At 45.6% G+C, this 13,809-nt stretch overlaps 1 protein-coding gene across 4 annotated transcripts in view; it reads right to left on the reverse strand.

Moving 5' to 3' along the window:
* The window catches only part of GRIK5 (glutamate ionotropic receptor kainate type subunit 5), a 793,047-nt gene that overhangs the window by 665,517 nt on the left and 113,721 nt on the right, over nucleotides 1-13,809 (reverse strand). For all 4 annotated transcript variants that reach the window (XM_068241459.1, XM_068241463.1, XM_068241457.1 and 1 more), the window contains one exon: nucleotides 3,027-3,283. The gene's annotated coding sequence lies outside the window, so the exon portion shown is untranslated. The remainder of the gene's footprint in view (nucleotides 1-3,026; nucleotides 3,284-13,809) is intronic.

Raw genomic sequence — 13,809 nt, forward strand, 5'->3', positions numbered from 1 at the left:
ATGCAGGCGGGGACTGGAGTTCTGCAGGAGGCGGGGAGAGCAGCAGACTGACACTATAGAGATAAACACAGCCAGCTCTGACAAGCTGTTTGTCAGCAGTGTGGCTGTGATTTATGAGGGATTGCAGAGTGCAGGGGGACCTTAGGGGGTTTGGGATAGTAACAGAGGCTGGGCTGTATAGGCAGATCCAGCCTCTGTATGCAGATAATATTCTTCAAACCCACCTCAGGTTCTCTTTAAAGGACACCTGAATTGAGAGGAATATGGAGGCTGACATATTTATTTCCTTTTAACAACTTAATGATTTTGATAGAGTATATCTACGCCCCCGGAGGCTTCATTTTAGCCTCAGGGGAATATGTATATTTATCTAACATTGATCACCGCTACGCGCGCTCCCGGTCATGTTTTCATTGCCACCTGTTAGTAGGGAGATCCATGAATGGGAACGCAGTTCCCATTCATTGATCTAAGTTCCCATGTCAATGATCGCCGGCATTAATGAGATGCCTGTGGTCACTGTAAAAAACAACGTAACACATACACATGTTACTTCCTGTTAGCTTACTAACAGTACACAGAGGAAGAAAAAGTGGGGGGGACATCTTAAGGCCAAATAGTAAAATTAAACCTACATACATTTTTTTTAATAAAAACACATACAGTACATATACCATTAAAGAGAGTCTGAAGCGAGAATAAATCTCGCTTCAGACCTCATAGATAGCAGGGGCATGTGTGCCCCTGCTAAACCGCCGCTATCCCGCGGCTTAACAGGGGTCCCTGATGCCCCTTATCCCCTCCGTAATGCGGGGGAGCGCTTCCTGGTTGGGGCAGGGCTAACCGCCGCAGCCCTGCCCCACGCGCGTCTGTCAGCGCGTATCTCCGCCTCTCCCCCGCCCCTCTCAGTCTTCCTTCACTGAGAGGGGCGGGGGAGAGGCGGCGATGCGCCGCTGATAGACGTGACTGGAGGCAGGGCTGCAGCCGTTAGCCCTGCCTCCAGGAGCGTCCAAGTCTGCGACCAAGTGTCGCAGTGGGGGGTTTGGGGGTGAAGGGACCCCCGTTTAGCGACGCTATTGCGGCGGTTTAGCAGGGGCACACGTGCCCCTGCTAACTATGAGCTCTGAAGCAAGATTTATTCTCGCTTCAGCGTCTCTTTAAAATTAACCCCTTACTCCCACACTCTCCCACAGTTACACAAAAAAAAAATCACATATTAAAAAAATGACAATTAAAAAAAATATAAATAAATAGTTAACTTAGGGACTGAACTTTTTAATATGTATGTCTTGAGGGCATATTACTGTTATTTTTGCATATATTGGCTTGTAATTAGTAATGGACGCAAAACACACCTTTATTTCCAAATAAAATATTGTCAACATACATTGTACTAGGGAAATATTTTAAACGTTGCAATAATTGGGACAAACGGGAAAATAGTAGAACGTTTTATTTTAAAATTATAATGGCTGAAAAAAACAAGATATATAGATTTTATAGAAGTTATTGGCAAATAAAAGGGAAGAGCACTGAAAGGTGACAACTGTTCTGGTCCATAGGGGAAAAAACAATGTCTTGCTGCTCCTCTGACTCCAATACTTTTAGCCATAGTCTCTAAACAAGCATGCACATCATGTGTTTCTGACTGAAGGCTGGATTAGCTGCATGCTTGTTTCAGGTGTGTGATTCAGATAATACTGCAACCAGCACTTCCCATTCATTGATCTAGGTCCCCATGTCAGTGATGGCGGCATCAATGAGATGCCTGCACTCATTTGTAAGCACACACATTGCTTTCTGTTTCGTGTACTAAAAGCATGCGCAGGAAGCTAATGACTGACTGACTTGTGGCCAAATAGTGAAGTTACACCTACATAATTTTTTTTAAATAAACAGACCTACACAGAATTTAAAATTAACTCCTTACTTCTCACAAACTCCCAAATATTACCAAATAAAACTTTTGATTTAAAAAAAATTACACTTAAAAAAAAAAACTGTTACCTAAATTATCGGCTTGTAAATAGTGATGGACGCAAAACTGAAAAAATTCACCTTTATATTCAAATAAAATATTGGCACCATACATTGACATACATTGATAGGAACAGAATTTAAACAGTGTAATAACCGGGACAAATGGGCAAAAAAATCACTGAGAAATAATGATTTTTACTTTTTTTCTTAATATGCATTTAGAAATAAAAATTCTTAGCAAAATGTACCACCCAAATAAAGCCTAATTGGTGGCGGAAAAAAACAAGATATGGAAAATTTTGTTGTGATAAGTAGTGATAAACGTATTGGCAAATGAACGGGAGGAGTGCTGAAATGATGCATAAGGTGAAAAAAGACTGAGGGCTGAAGTGGTTAAAAGGAAATAAATATGGCAGCATCCATAACCCTTTCAGTTCAGGTGTACTTTAATCCAGGATGTGTACATACCTTATCATCATGGTTTAGAGAACAACACGGAAGTAGGTTTTATTAAGGCCAGTTTTACACTTAAAGTGTGCATTGCGGTGCGATGCCTGCCCCCACCGCATCGTACCACAACAAAAAACACACATATGACCCTGCGTCAGAGTTTGCCCCTCGCCCAGTGATGTAATTCCTGCTAGACAGGAAGTGCATCACTGGTATTCCCAGGAATCCTCGTTGTTCCGGGCATGAGCGCTGCAAAGCTTCCGCCAACCTTTTTAAAGGGTATGCATCACCCACTGACTTACATTACTTTCGCCACTGCAGAAGTCCAGCGGTAACGCGCTGTTGCCCCTGTGTCGCCTGAACGGCGTATTGGGCATTTCCACGTGCAACGCAAGGGACCGCCGTATGTGTAAATGTCTCCATAGACTTTCATCGCTTTCGCGCCGCGGAAAAATCGGGTAAAGCAACGCAGGTTTAGCCTGCTAGTGTGAAAGGTGCCTAGGAAAAAAATACAACATCCAGCGTACAGGTTCCGTTTTAATGTAGGTAGCACCAATACTATACATCCCTACGTTGAGTACATAAAGCAGTCTTACCAGTAAACATTCGGAGTTCATCCACTAAACCTCACAGTGATTACTTGCAGGGATCAGCTGGCTCCATGACAACTTCACAGGGATACTCCTCAATGCAATGTCATGTGACCAGGCGAGGAGTCCACAACAGAGGGGCAGGTGGCTGCAGTCCAGCAGGAAGATGCCGCTCAGAGCCTGGCTCCGTTCACTAATCCTCACAGCTTCCTTTCGGGTACCATGTGGGACAGCTGATGTCTCTGCATGCCAGGTCAAATAAGCTGAGGAATGTAGCAGACAGAAAACAATGATGAAGAAAACGGTTTCTGTTGCACTCTGCTTGCATTATGTCAGGGGCCACATCATTAGGCTGAGCCTATTCCCAGTTTATGCCAGGGCTGTGGTCCAAGGCGGGTGGGTAGGGAAGGTTCAGATGTTGCATAAATTAAAGCAGACCTGAAGTGAAAAATAACTTATGCTATAATGAATTATATGTGTAGTACAGCTAAGAAATAGAACATTGGTAGCAAAGAAAAGCGTCTCATATTTTTATTTTCAGTTATATAGCTTTTTTTTTATAACATTGCACCATTCTGCCATATTTGCAGTTAAGAAACCACACTGTCGTAGGCTACTTTCACACCAAGACGTTGCGTTTTAGGGGACGTTATGGTCGCATAATGTGCCCCTAACGCAACACATGGTGGTGCGGGAGAGGATGGTAGAGTGAGCCGCGTTAGGCGGCTCTATCCGTATAAGGTCTCCCAGGGTGGCGCTGATTGGCCGGCGGGACCACGCGATGCGGAGTGAGACACTCCGCATCACGTGGTCCCGCCGGCCAATCAGCGGCCGCCAGTGCAGTGAATATTAAGTAGCCATGTGCGCGGCTACTGTAGCGGCATCTACCCGCCTCCTCTCCGCCCCCCACTGAGCATGTGCAAACAGTCTAACGCGGCTAAAGCAGCTAGAACGCACAGCATGCTGCACTTTCACTACAACGGGCAGCGTTACATGTAACGCAACGTGGGCAGTGTGAACAGCCCACTTGTGTTACATTGCTGTGCGTTGGGGGAGTGTTACAGGCTGCACTAACGTGCGCCTGTAACGTCCCTGTGTGGAAGCAGCCTAAAAGCTATAAAACAAAGCAGAAATGAATGACCCTGTGAACTTCCCTGCAGTAAAACCTTCTTTCAATCTGTCTCTCACTGTTTCTTGACTGTTTTAGTGCTTCAGAAAACAGGACTGTATTCGACCCAGTGGGTCAGGGAGCTAAGAGAAGCTCTTTTGCATAGATAACAACTGACGTCTTCCTGTACTGGAAAACAACATGAGACTTTTTTCTTTGCTGCTAATGTTTTGATTTTTTAGCTGTGCTACACATACAATGTATTATCTCATACACTAAATTTGTTTCATTTCAAGGTTGCTTTAAACCATGTTTTTCCATTGTAATCATAGTACAGTACAGTGGAACCTTGGTTTGTGAGCATATTCATTATATCCAAAGCACTCTTATATCAAAGCAAATTTCCACATAAGAATTAATAGAAACCCAGTTAATTTGTTCCACAATCCAAAAACAGTTATAATAAAATAGTATAAAATAAAAATGTAAACAACAACAACAACAAATAACATGTGTAGAGCGCTTTTCTCCCATAGGACTCAAAGCGCATAGGAAGAATTTTATAAGTCCAGAAATGCCCCAGGCTAAACAGGTGTCTTTTCAGTCTGGATTTGAATAGCTCCAGGGATGGTGCTGTCTTTACTGGGTGTGTCAGGGAGTTGCAAAGAGTAGGGGCAGCATGACAGAAGGCTCTATCTCCAGATTTTTTGAGGTGCACTCTGGGAGTGAAACAAGACTTTCACTATAGCTAACAGCATCATTGCCATCTGTTGGCTCGCCCCAACCTTTTTTTGGCTTTAAAGGACTTCCGAAGCCAAATTTAGAAAAATAAAATTTAAAAAGTTAGATACCTGCATCAGTTTGGAAGACATGGAGGACGCCGTCCGCGCCCTCCATGCCGTTCCGCTGGGTCCCCGCCGCTCAATAGCGCCCCGAACAGCTCCCGACCCACACAGCCCGGGTCGGCTCTCCTGCCTGCACAAAGATGGCCGTCGGAGCTGGTCGCGGCTGCGCAGTCCGCAAAGCCACGAGTGCGGCTACGCAGCTCTAGGGCCAACCCCCCGATCCACGCTACAGGAAACTTTTTTTATTTTTTTTTCTAAATTTGGCCTCGGAAGTCCTTTAACAAGGAAGTTATCCAACGAATTACTTTTGAGGAGTTCATGGAAATGTGACTTTTGCACAGTCTCTACACTCTAAGCATAAATCTGCAGCGTTAAAGGGAGAATAACCATCGGTTCAGTTGTGATGACGTGAAGCATGTATACTTTCTTTCCTTGTCTATCAAGACATTGCTTATATATCAAGTCCAAATTTCACAAAAATGTATTGCAAAGCGCTCTTAAACCAGGTTACTCTCAATGCAAGGTTTTAGCATTAGGGATGCTCATTCGGATTCCGTGGAAATGCAATTTCCGAAATTCCGATCGGAAATTGCATTTCCGCATCTGAATGCGGAAATCGGTAATGCAAGTCTGTTAGGCGGATTTCCGCCGGAAATCGCGGAAATTTCCGCCCGACTTTAACATCGATTTTCCCAAAAACTATAAGGTCTTTTTGAAAACTTTGGTAGCGGAATGCGGAATCGGTAATTGGCAATGGCGGAATGCGGATTTACTGTGGAATCGGAAATTGGCATTTCCGACCATCCCTATTTAGCAAAACTACACGTTGTCGCATTACAAACGCATAGATAAGCGGCAGCGCATATTTTTGTACGCATTGCGGGCCGCAATAGCGCTAATTGCAGTCGGGAATGCGGAAAAATCTACGTGTGGCCAGTCCTGACGAGCCTGTCGGCAAAAACGAAACTAGCTGGCAGCGGGGGACCAGAGGATTAGTGAGTGGCTGCGAGGGCACAGGACTGCTGCAGGGGGCTGGTAGAAGCTCCAGGTGAGTAAAACTCATTTTTTTTCTGACTTAAGTTCACTTTAATACCCTGACTTAATGACTCTCGATGGGGTACAACATTTTAGTGACCCTCTGTCAAGCCCGGATTTACCTCAGAGGAGCCTATAGGCACAGATGTCTTGGCACCTTAGATTTCACCCTCCATGAACCTACAAACCCCAACAAAGTGCACCTCAATTGCCCTGGCTGGCCCAGCTGTGAATTCTCCCGTACTTCCCTTGTCCGTCATAGGTAGCTACAGGTGAACCCTCATATTAGGTAGCCAGGAGTACCCTCAGTATTAAGTAGCTAGAGGTACCCACAAGTATTAGATAGCAAAAGAGGAGGGAGGGAGGCACTGGGGGAGGGGACCGTCTCGGACATCCGCTGGCGCGCACTGAAGTCCAAGGAGCCGACACTGGATCCTGGGAGCGGTAAGTAGAGTGACCCTGTGCCATGCAAACAAGGTGGTTGATCTGGCATTCCATAATATTCCAAATTCATGTAAGTATATGCTGAATAAGGACCCTCTATTTGACTGGCCCTCACTGGGTCATGGGACAGCAAAGTCACATTTTAGTTGCAGTGCGAACGTTCGTCAAAACTATTTAAATTGTTTTGCCATAGACTTTCATTGCTCACTTCCACTGTTTTGACAAGCGCCACACATAGAAAATGCATACAGATTGCTGCATTGAATAAAGGCAATTCAATGCGAGTCAAGCACAATGAACACACAGCTGGGTGCTGCTTCTTAGAAAATAAATGAAGACAATTTTTAATGCATTTTATTATTTTCTAGCATAACGCAGGAACACAATTTCTGCTGCTACAGTGAATGGACAATAAAGCTTGGCATGAAAAAAAGTAAATAGCCCGATACTAACAGGCTTCTAAAGCGTTGGGGATTTATTATAGCTAAGGGGTGAAGAGTCAGGACTGTGGAAGCCCCAGTGAATTCCAGAAGTGAGGTGAAAAGCTTTATCTGATGCTGCGAAAGGATGGCTGTAAACCGAAGGTGAGGATGAGCTGGGAAAAGCAAGCAGGGTTTCATTGTTGCTTCTGCATCCTGAACATCAGGAACTCGGTATAGGCTTCTGGGGAAGGAATCTGAGGTGAGCAGCTTGCATTTTCTAGACAGGGTGTGTGGTCAATAATTACTTAGATGATCTTTACTAGCAACGTGTGCATTAGCTTGGTGATGCAAGTTGCGATATGTATTCAACACATGCTATGTCAGTTGGGTAAATACTGCTGTGTGCACACAATCATTTTAGTGGCTTTTAGTGAATATGCCCCATACAGTAAAACTTGGTAACAGTTAAAATGGGTGGAGGCACCCATTGTACTAAAGATTGTCTAATAAGCTGTTGATCTTATAAACAGAGAGGTGATCTTACCTCTCTGTTGAAGAATTTGGACCAGTTAGGTTATTGAAAAAGGTCTTTCATTAGAGCACATAAAATTGACAACACGTTTCGCGGGTGCTTGCACGCTTCCTCAAGTCAGTAAAAAAACAGCTGCCTTAACTGCTGTGGCTGTGCAGCACGCATGAGCGCCTCTAACAGTTGGCAGCAGGACATAACAAAGTGGGGGAAGAGCGCAGTAAAAGTGGTGCAGACACTGCTGGCTTCAGGGGGCATGGTGACCTGGGCCTAGCCTTGTATGAAGCCCATTTGTACCAGAGATGGATAAAAATGTAATGGGGACCTAGGCAAGGTAGTAGATTTGAGGCCCCTTGTGGTCCTTTTGGTAAACTGAAGGGGGAAGGTGGGCCCCTTGACACCCACTAGGCCCCAAGCAACTGCTTAGGTTGCCTGGTGGATGATCCTACTCTGATTTGGACTGTCATACCGTTACACCCTGTGCAACCTGTGTGATCCAAATAGGTTTGTGAACTTCTTGAATGATATTTTGCACAACTTGTGAAAATTAAGAAATCAAGACTACATGCAAAATGTTATGCAAAAATTCACAAAAGCAAACTTATGCATTATGATCAACACTAATTCACATCGGTCCCAGGTTGCCCACTCCCAGTTCCTAGAATCTCTCACAGATGGTTTGGTAAAAATCAGTCCAAACTGTGATTGATTGTACATGTTGTGCCACAGGGGGAATCAATGTGCAAAATCCTTACGTATGCGGCTACCATCACAGGAAGGAAAAAGTACCACCCAGTGCCATCCACTTTAAGCTTCATACACACATTAAATTTTTCTCGGCCTAAACAATCTTTCTTGATCCTTTCAACTACAAATCCAAAGTGTGTGCAGGTGTTCCTGGCGTCTCTATTCTTCTCTTATTGATCTGATGAACCACCGTGCCCCTATGGCTTCTGTTTAGCTAGTACTTCAAAGAAAGTTTCCACAGCATAACGCAGCTCATTCATCTGCCAGTACTCCCCGCACCAACATTGCTGCCCTCCAGGAGCTGACCAGCCTGTCTGTACAACCCTCACCTCTAAACCGCTGTCCAAAAACAACATTCCACAAAGAACATTCTGGGCAGCAACAGATGAAAGTGTTTCTTTAGTTATAGACTGTATCCATGGCACCCTGTGTGGCTACTCATATTAAAGGTCAACTCTGACTGCAAATAAAGCTCTGTGCTACCAACTGTACCAAAAGAACAAGGGCTCTTCTGTCTTCTCACATCCCCTTAAAGGAACAAAGTGAGTAATCATAGCTTTGAATTACAAACCAAAAATCTCAGTTTAAAGTTAAGTTCCAGCCTAAAACTATAGTTTAATTTTAAAATAAGTGAAAAAAGGAAGTGACTAGGTTCTTTGCTATTGAATCGGTCCTTTGCTCCTCCATCATCAGCTGGTTCGCAGATGCAACCACTAGCAAAAGGCACAAACTCCAGAGAGTAATTTATTCTGCTGAGAGGATCATCGGGTCACCCCTGCCACTGCTGTACCTCCTCCACACATCTAGACTGAGGTCCAGGGCCAACAGGATAACATATGATCCCTCACAACTAGGCATTCACTTCTTCAACCTCTTCCATACAGGTCGCCGCTACAGGACCATCCCCGCCAAAATCTGCAGGCACAGGAACACCTTCTTCCCTTAACCACTTGAGGACCCACCCTTTACCCCCCCTTAAGGACCAGCGCTGTTTTAGCTGATCTGTGCTGGGTGGGCTCTACAGCCCCCAGCACAGATCAGGGTGCAGGCAGAGCGACCAGATCGCCCCCCTTTTTTCCCCACTAGGGGGATGATGTGCTGGGGGGGTCTGATCGCTCCTGCCTGATGGGTGTTGTGGGGGGGGGCACCTCAAAGCCCCCCTCCGCGGCGAGATTCTCCTCCTCCCTCTCCTCCCTGTCCCCCCTGGTGATCTGGGCTGCACAGGACGGATATCCGCGGCGAGATTCCCCTCCTCCCTGTCCCCCCTGGTGATCTGGGCTGCACAGGACGCTATCAGTCCTGTGCAGCCAGTGACAGGCTGTCCCCTGTCACATAGCGGCGATCCCCGGCCGCTGATTGGCCGGGGATCGCCGATCTGCCTTACGGCGCTGCTGCGCAGCAGCGCCGTACAATGTAAACAAAGCGGATTATTTCCGCTTGTGTTTACATTTAGCCTGCGAGCCGCGATCGGCGGCCCGCAGGCTATTCACGGAGCCCCCCGCCGTGAATTGACAGGAAGCTGCTTCCTGATTAATTAGCCTGCAGCCGGCGACGCAGAACTGCGTCGCTGGTCCTGCAGCTGCCACTTTGCCGACGCGCGTTATGAGTGCGCGGTCGGCAAGTGGTTAAAGTGAATGGGAACCGCATTTTTTTAAAAATGGAGCAAATACTTACCTAAGGAGAGGGAAGGCTCTGGGTCGTATAGAACCTTTCGCCTCCTCTCTATGTGCCCTCTATCCTGTGCTGGCTCCCCTCCCCCCCCCCCCCCCCCCCGTTTCAATTCCCCACTGAAAGGGTATTTGGAAGTCTTCAGGAGCCGTGTCCTCCCGAAGACGTGCGGCTCCATACTGCACAGGCGTGAGCGTGCAAGAGAGCGTGCTTGCGCAGGTGCAGTACAGGGCCGCCCTTCTTCAGGAGCACTCGGGCTCCCTGAAGACTTCTGAAGCCTCCTTCGGCCGGGTAAAGCAGTATTGACTAAATTAGTCAAATGCTGGTACCGGGCGAGCCAGCACTGGAACGAGGCGACCAGGAGAGGAGCAGGAAGGCTCTATAGGACCCAGAGCCTTCCCTCTCCTTGGGTAAGTATTTGTCTCATTTTTTTAAATGCGGTTCCCATTCACTTTAAAGGGGTACTTTAACCCAGGATTGAACATGATCCGAAACAGTAGCTGATGCCCCCTTTCCCATGAGAAATCTTTTCCTTTTCTCAAGTAGATCAGCAGGGGGGTCTGTATGGCTGATATTGTGGCACAACCCCTCCCATGACCATGGTCCTAACAGTTTGTCTGTGAACCTCATTGCGTTGTGGGAAATAATGGCCTTTTCCAACTGCCAAGCAAAAATAATCTATAAATGAATATTGTAAAAAATAAGCAATTTTATTCATTATGTTATTTTCACTATAGTTACTCCTCTTTAAGCAGTCTTCCTCCTTAATTCAAACACCCCTCGCCCCCCACACCCAGCATAACCTCACAGACTTCCCCTCCAGTTTCTCTGGAGTCCTAGCTTCCTAGCTTTACTGAACCTATGTCTAATTTCTACGTTTTGAGATGCGAAAGAGGGACACTCTAAGACACACCCCTGCCACACCTCTAACCACACCCCCACCATACCCCTCGTCATGCATATCACAGAGAATTCAGAAGCAAAAGATGTAGCTTTATCATTCAAACCACACTGTTCCTTTCTATCATCATTAGTTTTCATTCATTTTACCATTTGCAAACAAGAATTATATCATTTTAAATGACGGGAATAAAGTTTAGAGTCAATTAAACACATTTTTTCCATCTGTACATGAGTCCTGAAAGAGGGACAAGTGAGGAAGAAAGCGGGGCAGAGGGATTTAGTTCCAAAAGAGGAACAGTTGGCAGCTATGCGTTATCTGTCGTACTTGGTGAATAAAGTTAATTCTCAGTGGAAATGTCCAGACAACAAGATCCTGAGAAATGTAAGTCTTCTTCACTCCATCTGACACAGCAATAAATTGTCTGGAGTTTTGTCTTGTACTTTTCTATGGAGAAAGATTTAGCTGCATGCTTATCTTCTGTCCGTGGTGCGTTCCTGTGATTGAGCGTTCTATTCATTAATTTTACATTAGTCAAGTAAAGTTCTTCAGCATCAGCAAATGGGATAAAGTCAATCAATCCAGTCAAATTACTTTCCTCTGAGTTCTGTGTAATGCATTTAGCCCGCTGGTGCTAGATCCTCCCATGTGCCTCTGTGTAGGGCTGCTTGCTGAGGTCACATGATGCTATGGATTGCAGCTTCCTCTGCCTCTGTATGTGACACGCAGTGAGGAGGCTAGAGTAGGCAGGGCTGGAATTATTTTGTATTTATATAGTGCTGACATCTTCCACAGAGCTGCACATAGTATATAGATTTGTTCTCAAAGGGAGTCTGAAGTCGTTTTATTTTTTTTAAAGAAACAACAGATACTCACCTAAGGAGAGGGTAGGCTCTGGGTCCTATAGATCCTTTCAGTTCCTCCTACGCCCCCCGCGTTCCATTGCTGGCTCCCCCGTCAGGAGTCTCTGGCTCTCTCTTCCGTTGCGGGAGGCTTCGGCAGTCTTCGGGAGCCCTAGTGCTCCCAAAGACGCGCTGTTCCGTACTGCGCAGGTGCGAGAATACATGCTCATGCATGCGCAGTACGGAGCGGCGTGTCTTTAGGAGCACTCCGGCTCCCGAATACTGCCGAAGCCTCCGCAGCGGCAGAAAGCAGTCTCCGACCCACAGTAGCTAGAGAATTCAGATTTCAGGTTTAGGATTAAAGTCTAGACCATCTGCTCATGGGGGATTCTCATCTATTTATTTACTTAAAGAGAACCTGAGACAGCGAGGGAGAGAATAATTATTCATAGTTGGGGTTTTCTCCAAGCTGATCGCTCCCTCGCCACCCCGCAGCCTGAATCATCTGGAATCTGGCCCCAAAAGCCCTCTGGTCTGGGGCATTCTGCGCATGTCCGGCCACACTTGTGCCCGTCGCACAGGAAGATGTAACAACTCCATGCAGATGGTGTCATGGCCCAGATTAAGACCTGGGACTCGAGCAAAGCAAAATGAAAGTGCTACCCACTTAGCCTCTGTCAATTATTTGTGATTGTCTGTTATACTCTGGAAGGGAGTTAGAAGCTAAGGCCTTGTTCACATCATCACACGCAGATGGCCATGCGATCGGAACACAACACATACAATCGCACGCCATCTGAGTTTGCATGCATTGCATAACTGATTCCATTCACTGTAGTGAATGAGTCACATAGTTAGTTTCTTAGGTTGAAAAAAGACATACGTCCATCGAGTTCAACCAGAGAACAAAGTACAACACCAGCCTGCTCCCTCACATATCCCTGTTGATCCAGAGGAAGGCGAAAAACCCTTACAAGGCATGGTCCAATTAGCCCCAAAAGGGAAAAAATTCCTTCTCCTCTCCAGATGACAATCAGATAAAATCCCTGGATCAACATCATTGGGCATTCCTAGTAATTGTAGCCATGGATGTCTTTCAACGCAAGAAAAGCATCTAAGCCCCCTTTAAATGCAGGTATAGAATGTGATACTTCCTGTGGCAATGCATTCCACATCTTAATCACTCTTACTGTAAAGAACCCTTTCCTAAATAAATGGCTAAAACATTTTTCCTCCATACGCAGATCATTTCCTCTAGTCCTTTGAGAAGGCCTAGGGACAAAAAGCTCATCCACCAAGCTATTATATTGCCCTGTGATGTATTTATACATGTTAATTAGATCCCCTCTAAGGCGTCTTTTCTCTAGTCAGCTGTGTGTTTTGCCACAAATTGCGTGCAGCATGCGTTCGCGCACCGCACTGGTACAGAATGCATGCAGTGTGAACATCAGACAGTACAGTCTATGCGCTTCTGATGTTCATGCGTGTCTGTCTCCTGCACCCATTGGCGAAATATGGACGGCAACGCGTGTAAAGTGAACGAGGCCTACAAGTGTATAAGTCGAGTGTGTTACAGGTAACGGTTGGAAATTTTGAAAGCACAATGAGTAATAATTCTTTTTACCCTATGGCATGGGTGGAACGAAGTGTTCTATATTTTCTCTATGTTTATATTTCTTTTTGTTATGTGCTACTTTTTGCATTTTTCTTTTTGTTACTGGATCTCTTTTTATTTTGACATGTTGAATGGTCAAGTTTAGATGTGTTGTATTTCCTGTGGCGCTATGTACTTGTATATTATTATTATTTATTGTATTTATAAAGCGCCAACATATTACGCAGCTCTGGACAATAAATATATACAATGATACGAGGATTACAGACGTAACGAGGTTATACAACACAGAACAAAGCTATACAAGGCAAACATGGTTCAAGATACATCAATGTTGTTTTGGGTAGGTAGGGCCAGTAATTCAAGTACAGGCTGTCATAGGAAAGGAGCGCACGGTCATGTAGACAACACTAGGAAAGGGAGGACCCTGCCAAAGGCTTACAATCTAAAGGGAAGGGGGGTGGAAACACTAAGTAGGGCTGTGGAATAAATATTCAGTAGAGAGTTACTGTGTGGTAGGGGGTGGGTAGGCCATCTTAAAGAGGTGGGTTTTGAGGGCTTGCTATAATGTGTTGAAGGAGAGAGCAAGTCTGATGGGCGGTGGAAGGGTGTTCCAGAGGGTGGGGGCGGCTC

Source organism: Hyperolius riggenbachi, chromosome 6 (assembly GCF_040937935.1).
Source record: "Hyperolius riggenbachi isolate aHypRig1 chromosome 6, aHypRig1.pri, whole genome shotgun sequence".
Lineage (NCBI taxonomy): Eukaryota > Metazoa > Chordata > Amphibia > Anura > Hyperoliidae > Hyperolius > Hyperolius riggenbachi.